This window comes from Lissotriton vulgaris, chromosome 2_1 (genome assembly GCF_964263255.1).
Source record: "Lissotriton vulgaris chromosome 2_1, aLisVul1.2, whole genome shotgun sequence".
Taxonomy (NCBI): domain Eukaryota; kingdom Metazoa; phylum Chordata; class Amphibia; order Caudata; family Salamandridae; genus Lissotriton; species Lissotriton vulgaris.
The window spans coordinates 122,783,596-122,806,337 of NC_141687.1; positions in this window are offsets into that span (position 1 = coordinate 122,783,596).

A 22,742-nucleotide genomic window follows, 5' to 3' on the forward strand; every position below is an offset into this window, starting at 1 on the left:
TAAAAGGATGTGAAAAATAAGTAAAACCTGGATCTCCAGTCAATAAATTTCCCCAGACATAGTCTAAGCCATGTGATTGCATTATTGACGTGATTGCTCTAAACACCCTTGGCTTCCTGCCTTTGTATGCGCTACCAGCCCTAAAATCTGCAGAGATGTTAAAATCGCCACATAATACTATGGGGGTATGCCAATCAATTAGTTCATTTTCAATATGACTAAAGACTTCTGGCTCGTCTACGTTGGATCCATATACTGAGCAAATAGTGAAACCTAAGTTCATTTCGCAAATTGCCCATCTTCCTAGTGAGTCCGCCTTACCCCTTATGGCCCCCCCTAACCCCACTTTGCCAATTATGGCCACACCTCTTTGTTTTTTACTCCAGGGTAAGTGGGTCTCTTGTAGACATATTAAATCTAAGTTTATCATATTTAAATATTGTTCAAGCTTCCCCCTCTTTTTCCAATCATTTAATCCTCCTATGTTGAGAGATCCAATCCTTAGTTTAGGCATGCCTAATTTTTAAATATTTCCATAACATCAACCTGTCCAGATACCTAATGCATACACAATATACATAATAAGAACATATCCTTTGTTTTAAATTTACTCTTTCTTTCGAAATCACTTTATCAGTACGAACTCTCTTCAGTTTTTTATTTTCTCCCCCCACATCCGCCACCCCACCCCCTTTCCCCCCCTCCCTTCCCCACCCTCTTGCCCCCCCCCCTCTTGCCACCCTTTGAGGCACCCTGGGTTTAGACTCACCCAGCTGTTGATGGGCGTGTGTTCAGCACGCCTGGACCTACCACCTGGCCTGATACTACATGATCATTCTGAGTGTCAACCTTATATCAAATAACAATAGTTAATAGTTTGTCGGCACTAAATGCCTTCTTCTATTCAGTTACCATTGTTTTGTTTCATTCTTGCTTCAACCTCCTTAAGATAGGCCTCCGCCTGGATTTCACTTGTGAAGCTCCTCGTTGAGCCTTTGTATGTTATTTTTAACCGTGCCGGATTTTGCAGATAGACCGTTGCTCCTAGCTTTTCGAAAGGGGCAAACAGCTGTCGCATTCGCCATCGTCTTTCTACTGTTGCGTGTGCAAAATCTGGTCTTACAAAAAACTTAAAGCCCCTATATTCTCTTTGAGCCGTTGGCCTGGCCAAGTTATATATAGTGTCACGTACCAGAAAGTTTCCAAAGTTAACTAAAAAAGCTCTAGGATATTTTGGAGAATTCTCTGACCGTTTTGGTAATGTTAGTGGAAAGCGATGTGCTCGGCATACTTCTTTATCCATTTCCCAGGAGTTGAGTTCCGGAAAAGAAGATTTTAACAGATTGATCATGAAGTTTCTTGGATCACTCCCTTCCGAGCCCTCGGGAATTCCAAGAAATCGAAGATTATTCCTTCTTGTTCTATTTTCTTGGTCTTCTGCCTTTATCATTAAGTCCTTGATTATTCCCTCGTGCTCCTTAGCTTGGAGTTGTAATCTGCCGACGTCTGTTTCCAGGTTTTCTGCACGAACTTCTACCGAGCACATTCTATCTGAGATTTCCTGGCATGTATTGCCAACTTTATTGATAGCTTCTTCCAATTTTTGAATAGCAACATGGTTTCTTTGGCTATCTTTCTTTACATCTTGATGGAAAATTTTGATTGATTCGAAGACTTCACTAAGTGTAGGTTCTCTATGCTTCAGCTGCTCGTCATCATCCGGGTTGTCAAAGATATTCTTATTTCTTTCAGATTCAGCATTTGGTTTGCGATGAGGACTTTTGCGTGAGAGTTTAGTTCTCATTGTTGTTTGTTCTGGATTACTCCCGGGATCTGTCGTTTCATCATAAATTATATTTGGATGCCTTTTGTGTTTACTTCTTTTTCTCCCCATTTTCTTTGTTGGTGTATAATCGTATTGTGGGGCATTTTTAGATCCAATTTCTATTGATGAAGATACTTTTTTGTCCAGTTCCTCCTGTCTGGGATTCTTGCCAAGATCAGTCTCTTCACTGGATTTGCTAGATTCACTGGAAATTGATATTCCTGTTTCATAAATCTCTGATTCAGAACTATCGGAAACTACTGCTGAAGCGTACCCCTCCGTAGCTTGGTTTATATTGGAGACTTCTACTAAAGTGCTGCCTTTCACCAGTGGATTAATATTTGAGTTTGCATCTGTGTTAGGGCCAGTTCCACCTTCTTCCCTCATATTTTCATGTTCTAGATGTTCTACTGGGACTAAAACCTCAGCTGCTGCAGTTATGGTCTTATTTTGTAATCCTTGTTGACCCATTGTAATTGGTGCAGTTTCATTAGGAGGGCAATTCTGCTGTCTTTCTTTAATTGCAGGGCTGAATATGTTTGAAATTCTGGGTTGGGAACCTGTTGAGTGCCCGGTTATGTTAGCCGCAGCTTTTAAATTTTTGATCGTCTGAAGTCTTTTGGCCTTTTTCTCCAATAGATCAAGATTCTCTCTGCTTGCCAATTCCTTTTCTGCTTCTTTAACTCTCTGCTTTTCCTTGGCTTTCTTTTTTGATTTCTCAGCTTCCTTATGCAGTTTCTGTTCCATCTGTCCATTCTCGATGTTTCTGTCTCTTCGATCAGACTTGATAGTGCTTATTTTGCCATTGTCATTATTTTCGTCGATATTTTCCATCGCCTTATAACCCCTGGTTTCGGGTCGCCTCTGTGTTTCTTTTATCTTCTGAGATCTGGATTGCGTCATTTTAACTGTACTCTAAAATGACATTTCATCAGCTTGTTTGTTGTTAGGCTGACTTCCTACATGTGAGAAATTCATTAAAATTATTACATCCGGTAAGAATACAATCTCCTTTTCTTTTGCCCTCTTATCAAAAACCCCCACAGGTCTCCAAACCCTTCTTGATCAGTTTAGTGTTTTTTGTCAAGAACGGGGACTCACAATAAACACGACCAAAACTAAACTAATGGTCATGACCGCTAAGAGGAAATATAGGAATATCCACGTGACCTTGAATGGATCTCCTTTAGAGGTGGTCGATGAGTTTGACTATCTTGGTGTCAGGATTAATAACCATTTGAAATGGGAACCCCATATATGTAAAATGATTTTAAATCTTAAAAGGGTCTCCGGCACTATTTTAAAAAACCAACGCCTCTCTATAAGTAGGCCAGTTGCCCCTGCCTTATCAGTCTACGAGGGGAAAGCAATTGCCTCAGCTGTTTATGGCTCGGAACTGTGGGGCAATGAGAATACCAACGACCTTGTCCGATCAGAGAACAAGTTTATGAGGGACTTGGTGTCGCTTCCATCCTCTACCCCACTTAAACCTTTATTCTTCGACCTGGGAAGAAAGTCTATTCGGGATATCCTCCAACTCCGTCCCCTCTTATATTGGGTTCGTTTGAGGAGGACCCCCGAACTAGCTAATTATGCCCTTGTGCTAGATGAAATACTAAAATTAAACACCTCAGGCAAAATTAGATGGCTAAATGCATTAAAAAAGCTTGTAGCAAGTGTGGGTTTAAGCGACGCTTGGGTATCCCAATCACCTCCACCAAAACAAGTGGTGAAAAAATTATATTGGGATTGGATAGAGACCAAGGCGCTACAGAACCCAAACTGGGGTCATCTGACCGAGACCTTTTTGACCCATAAATGCACCCTAAAACTGGAATTGTTTTTGGACTTCATTCAGGTTCCTCGGGAAAGGACTTTATACCTTAAACTTAGACATGGAACACTGCCCCTCAAAACTTTTACATCTAGATGGAACAATAGGAGGGAAGAAGATACAACGTGTCCAGGGTGTACAAACCCCGAGGAATCATTGGGCCACTTCTTCTTTGCCTGTAAGGCATATATCTCACCTAGGAAGAAATGGTTAAAAACAGTACTAAAGATTCTTGGTGTTAGAGATTACAAATCAGCTTTGCGTATTCTTATCTCCGACACCTCTTCTATGGTTATTATTTGTGGGGTTGCAAAGTTCTTATCATGTGCCTGGATCATTAGGACTAAGATTTTAAAAAATGCTCATCAAGTCAATTTTTCCACATAACTCTTAGATGTCTTTTTTAAAATAATGAACTGTTTTTGTAATTATGTATGTAATGAACTGTTTTTATAATTATGTATGTATTTCATGTTTGTACTTTTTATGATACATGTGTCGAATAAAAGTATAATGACTGACTGATATTCCTGTTTCATAAATCTCTGATTCAGAACTATCGGAAACTACTGCTGAAGCGTACCCCTCCGTAGCTTGGTTTATATTGGAGACTTCTACTAAAGTGCTGCCTTTCACCAGTGGATTAATATTTGAGTTTGCATCTGTGTTAGGGCCAGTTCCACCTTCTTCCCTCATATTTTCATGTTCTAGATGTTCTACTGGGACTAAAACCTCAACTGCTGCAGTTATGGTCTTATTTTGTAATCCTTGTTGACCCATTGTAATTGGTGCAGTTTCATTAGGAGGGCAATTCTGCTGTCTTTCTTTAATTGCAGGGCTGAATATGTTTGAAATTCTGGGTTGGGAACCTGTTGAGTGCCCGGTTATGTTAGCCGCAGCTTTTAAATTTTTGATCGTCTGAAGTCTTTTGGCCTTTTTCTCCAATAGATCAAGATTCTCTCTGCTTGCCAATTCCTTTTCTGCTTCTTTAACTCTCTGTTTTTCCTTGGCTTTCTTTTTTGATTTCTCAGCTTCCTTATGCAGTTTCTGTTCCATCTGTCCATTCTCGATGTTTCTGTCTCTTCGATCAGACTTGATAGTGCTTATTTTGCCATTGTCATTATTTTCGTCGATATTTTCCATCGCCTTATAACCCCTGGTTTCGGGTCGCCTCTGTGTTTCTTTTATCTTCTGAGATCTGGATTGCGTCATTTTAACTGTACTCTAAAATGACATTTCATCAGCTTGTTTGTTGTTAGGCTGACTTCCTACATGTGAGAAATTCATTAAAATTATTACATCCGGTAAGAATACAATCTCCTTTTCTTTTGCCCTGTTCTCTACCCCTACACAAGTGTGGTTGATGGTGATGGAAAACCTGCTGTATACCAATTTAACCCTAAATTTGCTAAATGGGGATACAAATTAATGAAAATATGAGCAATTTCTGCTTTCTTTTCTTTTCCAGCGCCCTAGGTGAATACTGAGGAAAAAAGTAATGTACCCAGTAAATCACTTGGTCAATTATATGGCTAGTATTTGATTTTATTATGAAAGCAGAGTGACAATTTAGCTCTGGTCCTGATGAATGCCCATGAATTTAGGGGCTGAAACATGCTGACACACTGAGAGAGGGTAGTTGTTACCCCGTCCTCACACACTTTTGAACCCTATCCGATAGGGGCACCAGGATAAAATAGTTTTTTCCCACCTAGGGATAGTTTTAGTGACACTGTAATCTTTTTTGCACTCTTCCCCTGACTCATCAGCATTATCATTCTGCTCCTCAAAAACACCTTCCCTCCTCCCGGTGTATTCAGGAGTTGTAGCCCACACAGGGTACCTAGTGGTCCTTGTGTGAGGAGGGAGCCCTATGATGAAGCATGTCACCTTCAGGTGAGTGAGGGTTCTTGTCCTAACAGCTAAATGCTTCCTTCACATACTAAGAAACGTACAAATAGTGTCTAAGACTGTCCTTTTGGAAGCAGTACACTCTTGGTAAGATAAAATGTTCCCTTAGAGGCCCTATGTGTGGTAATATTTACTATTTAAGCACCATGATAACTTGAGATTATTTAATTGCTTGAGGATTACTTCAAAGTACTTAACAACTTTGAAGTCCCAGTAAGTCAGCCCTCACTGCAGTAGAGTTCCTTGACCACAAGTGTTGGTTCTGGATAAAGTCACTTTGAAAGATTAAAGGGACCCCTTCACCGTGAAATATAAGGGAACATTACTTCATCAAAGACACTCTAGTTTTCAGTCTTCCACAGTCTCTAATCCTAAAAATGAGCTATGATTGGCACAGTGCATAACCAGGCCCTGTAGAAACAGAAGAATCACAGGAAAATGCTTACTTTACCATTTGTTTAGGAGTCTGGCCTATTTCTCCTTTTAGCTAAATGTAATACTTTTTGCTCCACAGACCTCTAGAGCTAGATATCCATGCTGCTGATCCGTCATAGAACAAAGGTGGCTAACATTATTCCACAAGGGCCAGATCCTTGTCAGATTTTCAGGATACCTACATACTAGGTAAAGTAATTCCTCTGAGATTCATTGTATGTAAATGTATTTTACAAGGATGTTGCACAGTTAAAGACGTGTACCCATGCCCTGAGTGCCCAGCTGTACTGTTGTCCAAATCCCTAATGCTGATTTTTGTGTTGCAGGTAAACACGGATCATGCATGTGCACCATGACATAGGCCTGCCTCATGGAGTAGGGTCTCGATGGACCGGGAGGGGCGCCCAAAGTGCTACCCTCATAGTGGCGGACGGGTACTGCTGAGTTAAGCAGCACATGAGCGGTGGTGACAGAATACCATGGAGTGATCAGTAGTAGTGAACAGGTCCTTTTTACCCTGTGTCACTTGAGTGATACCTACAGGCACACTCACCTTTTTTAAATATTCCGCTGCTGTGTCCTTAACTCACCCTGGGCCTACATCAGGTAGCTGTGGAGTGCTGCATAGCGTAGGATTAGTGACTCTGTGCTGGATGTATATGTGCCTGGGAAGGGTACAGTGCAGAGATAGCACTGTGTATGTACATGTGGGAATAGTGCATTTACTGAGTGTATGGATGCCTGCGAGAAATAAATATTTAACAACAAGGGGTGGTGATGGACAGAGTTTCTGAATTAAGCAGAATACTCTCACCCAGTTCAGAGATCAGGGCTTAATCTAACACCGTTTTTTAGCTCACTGCACCATCCCAGCTCAGAACCTGGCTATATGCAAATTAGTCTGTCCCTGGCCCTGTGCATCATGGGAACAGGGCAGACCAAACTACCAAGCCAATTCTTTCACTGGACGGAAACAAGCTTCCGGGGACCGGTTTCTGGCATTTCAGCCGTCGTCAGCCCAGCTTGCTTGAATCCTGATGGTGCAATGAGCAAGGGACTCACGTCTGAGTATACCCTTCCAGGCTTAGGGTGGACAAAATATTTAACAACAAGGGGTGGTGATGGACAGAGTTTCTGAATTAAGCAGAATACTCTCACCCAGTCAAGAGATCAGGGCGTAATCCAACACCGTTTTTTGGCTCACTGCACCATCCCAGCTCAGAACCTGGCTACATGCAAATTAGTCTGTCCCTGGCCCAGTGCATCATGGGAACAGGGCAGACCAAACTACCAAGCCAATTCTTTCACTGGACGGAAACAAGCTTCCGGGGACCGGTTTCTGGCATTTCAGCCGTCGTCAGCCCAGCTTGCTTGAATCCTGATGGTGCAATGAGCAAGGGACTCACGTCTGAGTATACCCTTCCACGCTTAGGGTGGACAAAATATTTAACAGCAAGGGGTGGTGATGGACAGAGTTTCTGAATTAAGCAGAATACTCTCACCCAGTCAAGAGATCAGGGCTTAATCCAACACCGTTTTTTAGCTCACTGCACCATCCCAGCTTAGAACCTGGCTATATGCAAATTAGTCTGTCCCTGGCCCAGTGCATCATGGGAACAGGGCAGACCAAACTACCAAGCCAATTCTTTCACTAGATGGAAACAAGCTTCCGGGGACCGGTTTCTGGCATTTTAGCCGTCGTCAGCCCGGCTTGCTTGAATCCTGATGGTGCAATGAGCAAGGGACTCACGTCTGAGTATACCCTTCCACGCTTAGGGTGGACAAAATATTTAACAACAAGGGGTGGTGATGGACAGAGTATCTGAATTAAGCAGAATACTCTCACCCAGTCAAGAGATCAGGGCTTAATCCAACACCGTTTTTTAGCTCACTGCACCATCCCAGCTCAGAACCTGGCTATATGCAAATTAGTCTGTCCCTGGCCCAGTGCATCAGAGAAATAAATGGCATGACTGTGCTGTGCGTACGCAATGAAAGCATGTACTAGGTGTAATGTGTGTTGCGTAAAGTACAATACATAAAGGGTGAAGTGTTGTGCAGTGCGAACAATGAGTGTGTGTGCTGGCAGAGTGTGTATATAAATAGCACACCCTGTTACAATACAGAGAAGCTACAGTACTGAGCAGGACACACAGACTGCATGTGTGTGTGCTGAATGCATTTGTGTCCATAGTGGCCCAATGCATGGAGGTAACAGTACTGGACAGCAAGTGTGCTGTGAATGTACACTGAGTGCAAGTGTGCTGTAAAGTACCAGCATTGCCAAGATTTGCACTGTTGCTCGAGGAAAAAGCGGAGGTTGTGTTTGAGCCCACACAGCAAGAGAACTGCCTCTGACGGACCCTCATGGACTGCTGAGGACCCCACAAACAACACTGCACCCTCATTGGGCTCCTGGGAAGAGCGACTTACCGCTTCTTCACGAACTGGGAGCTGCTTCACGAACTGGAGAGCTACGGCATCAACGCTCAGGAGAGAGAGCCTGTGCCTACAGGTGCTGACGCGTGGGCCACGTCAGCCTGACTCCTCGGAGCAGAGTCAAAATTTGTGGATGCTCGTACAGAGGATGCTCGCTATTACGATGAATCCTTCTGTGCTGCAGGAGTGGGTAAGATTTGTACAGGGCCTTTTGGGCCCAGGGGTACACACTGCTAATGGTGCTGAGGCACCAGTGACACTTTCAACCAATTCCTGAAGAGGCAAAGGGAAACTCTTAAGTACAGCCTATTAGTGAGCATCCCGGGATGTGGCCACTAGTGAGTGGGGTATAACCATAAACAGGGTACAAGGAAGAGGGTGTCACAGGGATTTGTGTGGCAACTACTAGAGCTCCCACCTGAAGGGGATTGTGTTGCTGCTTCTGAATGTCATTGTTACTTTGCATGAGTAGAGCTAGAAATAAAAGACTTATTTTTCTTATAAAAGCAAGTATTTGACTGGACATTGATTTACCACTGAGAGTCAAGTGCAGAAGGGATACTTGGACCCGTTGCTCAGGAACCTGGGACATCAGGAATAAAAGGCCTCAACCACTACGGTTGAGCCCAGTAGCCCTGCGTGCCCCATGGTATTTTGAAAGGGGTTCTGACCAGGGATATCCTCAAAATCTAGCAATGGTAAGGCATTCCTGGGCCTATGTTAGACACCCGTGCCATAGAATAAGACCTCATATTATATTCAATGCAATTATTTTATGGAGGAAAGATCCCCGTGATTTGCAGACCAGGGACCCTTGCACTAATGCAATTTGGTTGAATTTACTCCTCAACAACTGTGCTTATAGACGTGTTCTAATGTTCACACTGATACTCTGTTCCACTGTTCTCTCATCTGAAGATGTGTATTAAAGGGTTATTTCGTTTTTAAGTAAACTCTCTGATTGGACATTGATCTTTATTCTGTGTGATAATCAATTAGGATACTGCTGCGCCCCCCTCCCCCTCCAGATAAGCTTTGTCTGCTTAACTAAGCAGCCCCCGAGAGTCAAGGAGCCCGCCATCAGAAACTGTTAGCCATCAGCCCACCCGCCCCATGGCTGCCTGTTGTCACTCAGGGCGCGCCTTTCCGGTGTTGCTATTTTTACATTCACAATTAGCATGCAAGCACGGCGGTCGCAAGCAGGACAATAGCAGACATTGCTGTCGCACAGTGTAAACACCCCTGATCATCAGATATCTGTGTTTTTTTCTTCAGGAACAATCCCCCACTTTAGGAGCTTGCTTCTAAAAAAAAACTGGGCCACTGGGATATCGCTCTCGGCCGGCTTTGCATATTTGCAGAGTTCTTACACCTTGTTGTTAGCAGGAGCATTTTTGGCAAACATTCCAAGCCCACTGTGGTGGGTGTGTTGTCGTTAAGGTGTGAGAGTAGTGACACTGCCTCTTTAGTAGTCTTGTATTGTAGTACAAAAATTAGTATGTCTTCTCAGCTCAGTGCTATGACCGTCACCTTTTTGCTGGCCTGGTGTTGCCTGGTGTTGTCTAAAGCAAAGGTCAGACCCAACGCCCATCCCTATGCAAACGTATCCATACATCTCCAAATCTATCTATATATCTTCTATCTATCTATCTATCTATCTATCTATCTATCTATCTATCTATCTATCTATCTATCTATCAAATCAAATCAAATCAAAAGAGACTTTATTTCGGCTATATTTCAAACCATAAAAGTACACATATAAACAATACAATTAAAAACACATTGTACACATTATTTCCACCGATTATATCATATTACACATGTCTCAGTAACAATAAATGAGCCGGATGGCTGAAAGTGCAAAAGTGCAGAGTAAAGTGCAAAGGGCAAAATTTGTATAAAAATAGAGCGGTCATTGGTCCAGACAGAGTCTCAATCTAACAGCTAGTTTTAAAAATGCTATTGTTTGGAGAACACTGTCACTGTGCAAGAGCTGCAGATAAATAAGAGCTGGTCTGATTTGATTAAAATTAAGTCTTCTTAGAAGGGCAACAAGGTAAAGTTGGCGGGGATATTCATAATATTTGCATAAAAACATAAAATGCAGCATATCCTGTGGAGACTTCCCGTCGCAGCCACAGGGCGCTGCAGACTTATTAAAAACATCCGACTTGGGTCTGGTTAAAAGATGATGAAAAATGTTAAGTCTGAACCTTGACAACAGAAATTTTTCATGTGTGGTAAATGATCCTGCTAAATAAGGTTCCATGCTGTCACAGGTCTTTAACATCACATAGTTCCTAACACTAGGCTTCAACAACTGCTCACTTTCTCTTCGGGCATGCCTGTCATTACAGAATGCGTGTTTAATGGCTGCTACGTCACCCTTTACAATCCCATTAGGATGGTCAAACAGTTCTGGCCGTCCCAGCCTTTCAAAGCAGGATTTTAAATATTTTAGCCAGGGGATACACATAGAATTATCCTGAGATACAAGATCTCTTACAATCTGGTGAGTAAGAGGTATATCCTGGTTTAACCACAGGTTAAGCCAACAGGTCAGCGGCCTTAGAGCAAAGTTGTCACATAAATACTGTGTCCCCAGTTCTTCATGGACTGCCAGATTAGAAGTGCTGGCGGGCACACATAGGAGTCGCTTTAGGAAATTATTTTCAGCGACCTGTAATTGATCTCCTTTTGCATAGCCCCATAGCTCGCTACCATATACTGCTGTAGCAACTGATTTGGCGTTATATAACTTGACCATTGCACTAACTGGTTTCTTCCCCAGTTTCGTGGCAAAATTAAAAATGGATGCGTTGACCCTCTCCATTTCTCCCTTTTTCTTGGCCAAGTGAGGACCCCAGCTGAGTTTAGTATCAAATAAAACGCCAAGATAGGAAAACGTTTCTGTAACTGGGATTGGCACATCACCAAGTTTAAACACAAAATTATTTTTTGGTTGCCGGCCAACATGCATAATATATGATTTCGAGTTGTTGACCAGTAAGTCCCTGTCGGTCATAAAAAAATTAAAAGCATTTAAAAGCAACTGAAGTCCCCTCTCCGTTCTTGAAATTAAAACCGCATCGTCTGCGTATAAAAGAACTGGAATACCCCGCCTGCCCACTCTAGGACAGTCTGCCTGTACCTTCTGTAAAATAGCATCTAATTCATTTATACAAAAATTAAAAAGGAATGGAGCGAGAATGCATCCCTGGCGCACTCCTTTTTTAATGTCAAACTTGCCAGTAGTATCGCCATTCGCAGAGTATCTAACATTAGCACTAGTGTGGCTGTGCATGTCCACCAGTAAGTCAACAATCCCTATGTCCACTCCTCTCTCCCTCATGTACTGCCACAGCCTTCCCCTGTTAACACAGTCGAAGGCTGATGACAGGTCCATGAAGGCGAGATGGACAGTTCCCTTCTGAGCCACCGTGTATTTACTCAAGACAAGGAACAAGGTAAGGCACTGGGTTGTGGTGGAATGCCCCACACAGAAGCCATACTGGGAGATCGACATGATGTTATTGTCGGTCGCCCAGCATGTTAATCTCTGCAACAGAATTCTCCCAATGATTTTAACCATCGAGTCAATTAAGGAGATTGGCCGGTAACAATGGGGACTACCCTTATCTCCTTTTTTAAATACTGGCACAATACTCGACAATCCCCAAGCCAGCGGGCAACCTGCCTTGGCAGCAGCATTAAAGACTGCCACCAAAATAGGCACCCAAAAACCTTGTTTGGACTTGAATAAGTCCGGGGGAATCCCATCAGGTCCGGGGGCCTTTCTTGCTGTCAGTCCTTCTATAGCCTCCAACACCTCCCCAATGTCAAATTCAACAGTTCCTCCTCTACCAACAGTGGCTGACTCCTCTGTTACAGTTCCCTCTGAGCAATACAGTTTTTTAAAGTGCTGCTCCCATTCCTCCTTAGTTATGCAGCAATCCAGGCCGTCACCTGGCTCATCTGCCAGGAACGGTTTTTTAACTAGTGCCCAGAACCTAGAGCTGCAATTTAGCGTGGATGGGTCCACTATCTCACACCATGCCTCTTCTCTCAAAGACTCCTTATGGGTTTTAAGGACAGACTTATATAGTTTGCGGCAAGCTCTAATATTCTCCTGAATTCTCGGGGAAGCTGACAATGCTAACCTAAGATTCCGTGCCGCTTTAGAGCACTCGTGGTTAAACCACCTTTTATTTATTTTAATTTCTTATATCGCGCAGGAATCAATCCCATGAGGGTATCTCCGCGCTTTGCTAGCCAGAACGTTGTCGTAATCTTCAGATGTATTAATGGGACTGAAAAGCTTCCTGAAAGAGGAGTGTTTTCAGGGCCTTTCTAAAGGCCAGATGATTGGTGTTCAGCCTCATTTCTGTGGGAAGTTTATTCCATAGGGCAGGCCCAACCGACGAAAATGCTCGGTCTCCCTGTCTCGCTCTTTTTGTTGCAGGGGGTTTCAGGAGTGCTTGGTTGCTTGAACGAAGTGAGCGGCTAGGTTGGTATGGTTCAACAGATTGGGAGAGATATTTAGGGCCATCCCCGTATAAGCATTTGTGGACCGTGCAGCATATTTTGAAACTGATACGCTGCCGTATCGGGAGCCAGTGTAGCTCCATCAACAAAGGCTTAGAAGGAGTCCTAGCTGGCACACCCATAACCAGCCTAGCCGCCGTATTCTGGACCACCTGCAAGCGACCTACTGCGTCAGCGTTTGCTAGCGTCAGCAGGCCGTTGCAGTAGTCTAGGCGGCTAGTAACCAGAGCCTGCACGAGTGTCTTCCTGTAAGTATCAGGAAGATAAGGAAATACTCGTCTTAGGAGGCCAATGGTATAAAAGCATAGTCCTGCAATATGGTTGGTATGCTCCTTGAGCGTCAGTTTTTGGTCAATCTTAACCCCAAGATTTTTGACATGAGGCTTAGGTGTGGGGACTGGGCCCAAGTCCAGCGGCCACCATTCAGGAGACCAGAGAAGACTCGCTCTGCCGAAGAGCATAACTTCAGCTTTTGCAACGTTACATTGGAGGCAATTTGCGGCCATCCAATGTGACACTGCCCTCATACCCTCAGCGAAATTTGCCTTGACCATAGGATCAAGGCAGCTGAAAGGGTAGAGGAGCTGGGTGTCATCAGCGTAGGAAACTGGTGTGAACCCATACTTCCGTACAATCTCAGCAAGGGGGGCCACATATACATTAAACAATGTAGGGCTGAGACATGAGCCTTGTGGCACCCCCTTTGTGAGCGCCTTCGAGGTGGAACAGTAGGGGCCCAAGCTGACAGATTGCGATCTCCCGGAAAGGAAACTCTCCAGCCAAGACAGTGCTGAGCCTCCAATTCCCACTCCCTGCAAGCGGCTGAGAAGGATATTATGGGACACGGTATCGAAGGCCGCAGACAGGTCCAACAGCACTAATATCATAGACTCTCCTCTATCCTGTGACATTTTGATGTTATCAGTCACAGATAGGAGGGCTGATTCAGTGCTGTGGTTGGGCCTGAACCCAGATTGTGATTGGTCCAGGCCCCCTGTCGCCTCGATAAATTTGGAAAGGATGGTATTGACGTGTTTCTCAGCCAGCTTGCTAATAAACGGGAGAAGGGAGATAGGGCGAAGGTTAGAGAGTTCAGACCAGGGAAGAGTGGTGTTTTTTCGTATAGGGTTCACTACCGCCTCTTTCCAAGGTTGTGGAAGTTGTCCCTCGGCAAAGGAAAGATTTATAAGTTTCCGAATAGTGGGGCCTAATGATTCGACCAAGGGGGAAATCATTTTTGCAGGGATCAGGTCAGTGGGGGAGCCTGTTTTCATGTTACCAATAAGGGTAGTTAGATCTTTTAAGGTAACTTCTGGAATTACATGGAGCGTTTTGTCAGGGGTAGTTGGAGGGAGAATCCTAGGGGCCAAGATTTCAGAGGGACCTGTAGCTTTCATAATTTTCTTATATATCCCCTCGATTTTTTCTTCAAAGAACTGGGAGATATTATTGCAGAGTTCTTGAGTAAAAACATCCGGACTCTCACATATAGCAGGTTTGGTAAAAGTCTGTATGATTTTAAATAACTCTCGAGTGGAGTTGCCTGCCTCAGTTATTTGGGATGTAAGACTGACTTTCCTTGCTCTTTTAATATTTTTATAGTAGACGTTCATAGCTGTTAGATAACAAACTTTATCTTCCTCCTTATGTGAACGTCTCCATAGTTTCTCCAGCTTCCTGCATCCCTGTTTTTCTATTTTAAGGGCCTCTGTATACCATGCTTCCCTTTTAGCTATGGTAGGTTGTTTGACTGCTTTCTGGGGAGCCAGAACATTAATGGTTTCCATCAGGGAGGAGTCAAATTTTTTAAGAGCTGTCTCAATGTCATCAGAATCTGTAAAGACTGGCTGTTTCCAGACCTGGATAAACCTATCTGGAGTGACTTTATGCCATGGCCTGCGTTTAATAGTTTGCATGATGGGGCGGTTAGTGGGGTCAGGTAGATGGAGGAAAGAAAAATCTAACATTTTGTGGTCCGACCAATAGATATATTTAGGAGGGTGACAATAGACATTAGGGAGAGTAGTAAAAATTAGGTCCAGAGTATGGCCACCTGTATGAGTGGGGCCATTATTACGAAGATGAAGGCCCAACAAGGCAAGATCTGCCAGAAATGTGATAGTGTCAGGATGGTCTGCAACGTCAATATGAAAGTTAAAATCTCCCAGTAGGATAAAATTTTCATTTGTTTTCATGTGTGGGGCTAAGAATTCAGTCAAAGCTAGGGAAAACCCATCATTAGATCCGGGCGGGCGATACACTAGTGCTCCTTTCCAGTGAACCTTAGGGCTAACTTTTAAATGAAAAATAATTATTTCCATTGTGGGTAATATTGCTTGTTCTAAAATCCTAATGTTCAGGCTGTCTTTATAAACAATGGCGATCCCGCCTCCTATTTTCTCCAGTCGATCTTGGCGGAGAATTTTATACCCCATAGGTATTCCCAGGGTGATAGTTGGAGTAGTATGGGGCTTAAGCCATGTTTCAGTTATGAAACAGATCTCGGGCTTTATACTATGTATGCAGTCCCAAAGTTGCATATAATGCTTTGGGAGAGACCTCACATTAAGTAAAAAGCTTTTCCAGCCATCTGAAGTGACTTTATCATTAATAGGCTTCCCAATAATGATGTTACAGTGAGTAGCCTGAAAACCACATAGTAAACAGGAAAAGGGCCCTTCAGGGCACACAGACAATCTGTTGGTGCATCTATATAGGTCCTGGGGTTGTAAGGCAAGAAGAGTATGCGCTGAATACCTTATAATGGGGGCAGCCGTGGCCATAATGTAGGGGCAGAGTAGCGGGCCCCTGGCCCCGTCCTGTCGCGGACGGGCGCAGACGGGCAGCTCTTTGGCGGGGTCTTCGGCGGGGCTGCGCGCGGTCGCTGCGCGCTCTGGGAGGTGCGAGGGCTAAGTAGCCCTGCGTCCAACCACTAGAGCGCTACCCGCTCCTAGTGGGACCGGAAGTGGTGTTAAAGCCTGCTTCCCCCTTGCCAGAACGGGAGGTGGTATGCGGAAACTAGCGCTTGAATTGCGCTAAGGAAGGAGCCCTGACACTAGTGCTTGATGCAGTGAAGGTGTAAGGCAATGCGGAAAATTCTATCGAGCAGTTTTTAAAACACAAAGTAATGTTCACAATCACTTTTAAAATCAGGTTTAAAATATAATACTAGTATCACAGCATCTCGCTATGTTTACACAGCAGCTTACGAGCAATTACCAGCCAGCAAGCGGTATGGAGACTCTGCCACCGTCTCCAACCGCAGCGAACTCCTCCGGTGCTCCGCCTAAGTAGCCCTGCGTCCAACCACTAGAGCGCTACCCGCTCCTAGTGGGACCGGAAGTGGTGTTAAAGCCTGCTTCCCCCTTGCCAGAACGGGAGGTGGTATGCGGAAACTAGCGCTTGAATTGCGCTAAGGAAGGAGCCCTGACACTAGTGCTTGATGCAGTGAAGGTGTAAGGCAATGCGGAAAATTCTATCGAGCAGTTTTTAAAACACAAAGTAATGTTCACAATCACTTTTAAAATCAGGTTTAAAATATAATACTAGTATCACAGCATCTCGCTATGTTTACACAGCAGCTTACGAGCAATTACCAGCCAGCAAGCGGTATGGAGACTCTGCCACCGTCTCCAACCGCAGCGAACTCCTCCGGTGCTCCGCCTAAGTAGCCCTGCGTCCAACCACTAGAGCGCTACCCGCTCCTAGTGGGACCGGAAGTGGTGTTAAAGCCTGCTTCCCCCTTGCCAGAACGGGAGGTGGTATGCGGAAACTAGCGCTTGAATTGCGCTAAGGAAGGAGCCCTGACACTAGTGCTTGATGCAGTGAAGGTGTAAGGCAATGCGGAAAATTCTATCGAGCAGTTTTTAAAACACAAAGTAATGTTCACAATCACTTTTAAAATCAGGTTTAAAATATAATACTAGTATCACAGCATCTCGCTATGTTTACACAGCAGCTTACGAGCAATTACCAGCCAGCAAGCGGTATGGAGACTCTGCCACCGTCTCCAACCGCAGCGAACTCCTCCGGTGCTCCGCCTAAGTAGCCCTGCGTCCAACCACTAGAGCGCTACCCGCTCCTAGTGGGACCGGAAGTGGTGTTAAAGCCTGCTTCCCCCTTGCCAGAACGGGAGGTGGTATGCGGAAACTAGCGCTTGAATTGCGCTAAGGAAGGAGCCCTGACACTAGTGCTTGATGCAGTGAAGGTGTAAGGCAATGCGGAAAATTCTATCGAGCAGTTTTTAAAACACAAAGTAATGTTCACAATCACTTTTAAAATCAGGTTTAAAATATAATACTAGTATCACAGCATCTCGCTATGTTTACACAGCAGCTTACGAGCAATTACCAGCCCCCCTTTCTCCATACTCTTTTTAACTGGGACCATCAGCAGGTCAGAGACCTTCCGCAACAGATCCTGGAAAGCGGTTAAAACCTCCCGTGGCTCTGCCCCCTTCTGAGTGCAGTTAACAATATCCTCTGTGAAATTTTCCTCAATGTTTTTATACAGAAGGTCCGGGGTAACCATTGACCATTTAAGTCGCCGCCTCCCATCTGTGGTAATCAGCCTCCCAGCAGTACTCTTCTGCATTTCATTGGTGATCCCCAATCCCTTCAAATAAATTACAAGAGGGTTGTGATCACTAAATTCGTTTTCTTCAATATCGAAAGATTCCAGGAAGGGCAGCATTGTTTGTGATAGTAACATATGGTCAATGAAAGTGCCCCTGCCGTGCCCCTTAAATGTGGGAGTTTCAAAGCTCTTTAGGGGATCCCTGAGTGTCATTGCCAAACACAAATCAAAATTATCTAGTAACGCATTACACAGTTCCCCATCCGCTGTGTGTTCTAGGTGTAAACCGTTAATACGCTCACAGTGCAGGTCCGCTATACATTTCTTAAGTGGATCACCACATAAATGCACATTAAAATCTCCCATAATCATTAGGTTATAACTAGAGTCCTTCATAGAAGTAGTAATAAAAGCATGAAGTGCAAGTAATTGGTTAGATGCTGTAATATCATTAGTAGCATTATAAAAATTTACCAGACCAACCCTCCTGTTTTTACCATTTAGGACTACACCCTGCACACCTGATTGATAAACATCAATTTTTGAATTTTTGAGGTGACCAGACTAGAAACAAAGGTCACCAAGCCACCCTTTGGCCTGCCTCTAATTGATGGAGTAGCAGGTACATAAAAAGCCTTGTACCACTCTAAAAACAAATCACACTCTACCAACCATGTTCCCTGAAGACAAATGACCTCAAATTGTTTGATGTAGGTAAGCCAATTTACAGCTGCCATTTTAGTAGCCAGCCCTGCCACATTCCATGAGACAACATTCCTGCATCCAACTTTATCCTGTAGGTCCATAGTGGGTACTGGACCATCAGGAATTACCATGTCCTTGCCCTCAGGTATCTCATGTCAATCACACATCTCTAGGCCTGATAAAAGCTCATACCTGTTCTGTGTGTTGACATTAAATCCCTGTAGATAGTTCCCAGTGAAGTTAGGTCTGCTATGTGTATTTAAAAGATTTCCAGATCCACATGAATTTACAATATTATACATAAAGCGCGTGTCATTGACCGGGGTCTGTAAATCACACAAGGGTATCGCAAGCCTTTGTTGGGGGCGGTTGTTACACAGATGTGCATAGAAATACCCTAGCGGGCGTACACATATGCTATCCTCATTGTATATTAAAGAAGAAGCTTTTAGGAGTACCGTGGCCACATGTTGGGGATGTTTAAAGTTCACCATGATACAATCTCCACTGCCTACTTTTTTAGACGGTCCCACCCAGTTCACCCTCCTTACTGCCATTATCTGGTCTGAGTACCCAATCGGAAAGCCACCGTTTTTATTCAGCCAGGACACTGTTTTACAACAGGTGGAACATTAGTCAGAACCACCACAAATGGTGCACAATCCGGTGGTAAATTAAGGTACCGATTGCTTCTATGATTACTTCTTTGGGGTCTAGAATCACACTCTTGGCCTTCTGCATTTCCTATACCTGTTCTGTCTCTGAGGTAACTATGTGATAAATGACTGAGCGTTCCATCTTGTCATACAAAGGTTTATTCCAAACAGGATCCGAGCGGTGCTCCCCAGAGGCCAGTCTAGTTGTAAGTGTCCTGAAAGGAGTACAACAAGCCAAACATGAGCAAACATACTACATGCAAACATTTGAAGACATCTTAAAGCTATAACAGTAATCTTGAATTCCTACTACCTCTCTTGTAACTCTTTTTTTGGCTCAGAGTGCTTCACTTACTTTAGCTGTATCTGCTGGCCAGCTGAGAAAGGGCTTGCACTGCTCCTGTCTGTGCTGTACCCGTTCCCTGTTTGTTACAGAGGCTTGCACTGCTCCTGTCTGTGCTGTACCCGTTCCCTGTGTGTTACAGAGGCTTGCACTGCTCCTGTCTGTGCTGTACCCATTCCCTGTGTGTGACAGAGGCTCGCATTGCTCCTGTCTGTGCTGTACCCGTTCCCATTGTGTTACAGAGGCTCGCACTGCTCCTGTCTGTGCTGTACCCATTCCCTGTGTATTAGAGGCTTGCACTGCTCCTGTCTGTGCTGTACCCGTTCCCTGTGTGTTACAGAGGCTCGCACTGCTCCTGTCTGTGCTGTACCCGTTCCCTGTGTGTTACAGAGGCTCGCATTGCTCCTGTCTGTGCTGTACCTGTTCCCTGTGTGTTACAGAGGCTCGCACTGCTCCTGTCTGTGCTGTACCCATTCCCTGTGTGTTAGAGGCTTGCACTGCTCCTGTCTGTGCTGTACCCGTTCCCTGTGTGTTAGAGGCTTACACTGCTCTTGTGTGTGCTGTACCCATTCCCTGTGTGTTAGAGGCTTGCACTGCTCCTGTCTGTGCTGTACCCGTTCCCTGTGTATTACAGAGGCTTGCACTGCTCCTGTCTGTGCTGTACCCGTTCCCTGTGTATTACAGAGGCTTGCACTGCTCCTGTCTGTGCTGTACTTGTTCCCTGTGTGTTAGAGGCTTGCACTGCTCCTGTCTGTGCTGTACCCGTTCTCTGTGTGTTACAGAGGCTTGCACTGCTCCTGTCTGTGCTGTACCCGTTCCCTGTGTGTTAGAGGCTTGCACTGCTCCTGTCTATGCTGTACCCGTTCCCTGTGTGTTAGAGGCTTGCACTGCTCCTGTTTGTGCTGTACCCGTTCCCTGTGTGTTACAGAGGCTTGCACTGCTCCTGTCTGTGCTGTACCCGTTCCCTGTTTGTTACAGAGGCTTGCACTGCTCCTGTCTGTGCTGTACCCGTTCCCTGTGTGTTAGAGGCTTGCACTGCTCCTGTCTGTGCTGTACCCGTTCCCTGTGTGTTAGAGGCTTGCACTGCTCCTGTCTGTGCTGTACCCGTTCCCTGTTTGTTACAGAGGCTTGCACTGCTCCTGTCTGTGCTGTACCCGTTCCCTGTTTGCTACAGAGGCTCGCACTGCTCCTGTCTGTGCTGTACCCGTTCCCTGTGTATTACAGAGCCTTGCACTGCTCCTGTCTGTGCTTTACCCGTTCCCTGTTTGTTACAGAGGCTCGCACTGCTCCTGTCTGTGCTGTACCCGTTCCCTGTCTGTTACAGAGGCTCGCACTGCTCCTGTCTGTGCTGTACCCGTTCCCTGTGTGTTAGAGGCTTGCACTGCTCCTGTCTCTGTTGTGCCTGTCTGCTCAGAGAGTGTAAGAGACAGCTTGCATTGCAGCCGCCTGTGATGTAAACACTGGTGGGCCCACTTTCATTTTAATGTTTACAAGGCAGTGGTGAGGCTGTGCACCACTGAATATCATATTTATTCTAAACAAAAGAACAATAACGGTGGGCCTTGATAGATGCACACTTACAAATTCACTACACCTTCAACATTTAACAGCACAAAAGGAAAGCAGTGTTTTGAAAGTAATCCATACACTGGGATCGTACAGTCAGCGAAATCTTTAATTCAACAACCCAATTATCATGACTAGAGAGTACACAATGAAAATCCTTCCATTCACAGTTAAAGAGAAGCAGGTAAAAAGTTACTAACTGGCAAGATAAAAAAAACAACTTACACTAGTCACTATACTATGCTTGTGTAGCGTTTAGAATATCAATCATATGGAATGTGTTTCCCTCATTATCTACAAAAGAGTACACATATGCACTCGGTAAGTCCATACATTCAAATCATATGAAAACAGACATCCGTCAATCTTAAATCACCACCCTGTGTCTTATATATGAACGGTGAGTACATTCCCACAATATTAGCGTGAATAAAAACACTCAAACATTCCTTAGTTAATAGTGCATACCATATTTCAAAGCTTAATCATAATGAATTCAGTTCGCATAATGCCAGTATCGAAGTCAGTGTATCACATCATTCGTATTTGGGAAATGACCTTTCCATCGCGGTGATTACACCGCGATGCCATTACAACGAGGTCGTTACAACGACTGCGTTGTAGCACACAATGCCATTACTACGCAAATCATTACATCGACTTTCAGTAGATGGCGCGCTAACATTAGGAATAGTATACTTTACTTTTCCAACACCTTCCCTACTGTTGCGTAGGCTGGAGTTGGAATAGTAAATTATATATTTCTAATGTCAGTACGCCATCTACTGCGAGTCGATGTATTGGCTTGCGTAGTAATCGCATTGTGTGGTAACAATGCAGTCGTTGTAATGACCGCATTGTAATGCCACACGATTTAATGACTCGCGTAGTAACAAGTTATATTCGTGTTTGCTCTGTACTTTTTGAACTGACTGTCCCTCATTACCTTAAGTTCACCTATAAGAATAAAGGGGGTGTATCTCCACAAACTCAGGCTACTGATGTGCGTGCTTCAATGATAGTAGCTGAAGATACAGAGATGGAAATGGACTTGGTCATCGATGATATCAAGGGCCAAACCGAAATAAATTCTTCCAATAAGTCGTTGACTGTATCGCTGGGGCAGGTGGCCTTGACGATAAAACTGACCCTTTGAATGTTACAGAGCCAGCACCTGGCCATCCTTCCCTTAAAATTACCCACCAAACACAACCGATTGTAGACTGCAGCCTAGAACCTCTGGACCTGGTGGACTTAGAGGATTATACCATGCCGGACATTACCATACCGATGGAACAAAATACGCAATGGAGGCTGATTTGAAAACGTCAGTCGGGATTGAGACTGTCATCGGACACTCATGCTAGTTGCCCCCGTATGCCAACTTTGTTTAGTAGCAACCCCTCTAGTTCTGTGCACAATCATTAGGTCTGTCGAAATCTGAGGTGTCAGAGACGTCTCAAACCAAAGGGGTATTAGATTTCTGGCAACTATTAAACTTAGCCGATATCAGATTGGGGGAGGGGGCAATCTTTTTTTGTGTTCAAATCATCTTTCTTAAATTTTTAAGAAATAAACAAATAAATAATGGTAAACACAATAGTGATGGTAAACATAATGGTGGAATGATAACCAGACACAAAAATAAAAGACATTGTCATTTACAATGCCAATAGCTCAAACTCTTGTAAATGCAAAAACTATTCAAAGAAGCGGCTCCCATTGTCCCGGCAGCTCTGAAAATGAAAGCTCGCATGGCGCGCTGAATGTTGCAGTAAAGCATGTCGTGCCTGCAGTAGGGTGACACTCATTAAAGAAAATAGTGCTTACAGACTAAACAAGCTTTTAGGCTTCCCTTGGGCTTAGCAACTCATCTCATGCATGCTTAAAAAGTGATATTGCTCA